This window comes from Corylus avellana, chromosome ca9 (genome assembly GCF_901000735.1).
Source record: "Corylus avellana chromosome ca9, CavTom2PMs-1.0".
Taxonomy (NCBI): domain Eukaryota; kingdom Viridiplantae; phylum Streptophyta; class Magnoliopsida; order Fagales; family Betulaceae; genus Corylus; species Corylus avellana.
In genome coordinates, this window is record NC_081549.1 from 5,884,128 (window position 1) to 5,884,622 (window position 495).

General features: G+C 28.3%; 1 non-coding gene across 1 annotated transcript; it reads left to right on the forward strand.

Annotated features, from left to right (window-relative positions):
* The first annotated feature begins 256 nt into the window (after positions 1–256).
* On the forward strand, positions 257–328 carry TRNAC-GCA (transfer RNA cysteine (anticodon GCA)). Its single transcript has one exon. It is a non-coding gene; the product is annotated as a tRNA-Cys (tRNA).
* The last annotated feature ends 167 nt before the right edge of the window (positions 329–495 follow it).

Sequence of the window (495 nt, forward strand, 5' to 3'; positions counted from 1 at the left end):
AAATCAATTATTTTATCTATAGACTTATTTGAACCTCACATAAGTCAATAATGGATCCTACAAATTTAATAGATCTATTAAATTTGTAGGAGAATATGAAAAAAAAAAAAAGAAGAAGAACAAATTATTTATATTTAAATTATACTGCTAACATTTTTCAATACTAAATATGGGAGAATTGAAAAGAAATTTTGATTTTAATTTTAATTTTCTTTTTCAAAAACCATATAATATTATGTGGTTTCTTTAACTAAAGGGGTCCATAGCTCAGTGGTAGAGCATTTGACTGCAGATCAAGAGGTCACCGGTTCGAACCCGGTTGGGCCCTTTCTTGCCCTTTTTGTTTTTTTTTTTTAAAAAAATCTTTTTTCTGTTCGGACCCACTCAATCCGATACAATATTGGCGTTAGGTGTAATCAAATAGTTGCGTCCCTGAGCATTTAATTAACAAAAGCATATATATAAATATTTTTTTCCCAAGAAAAAACTCAGTTA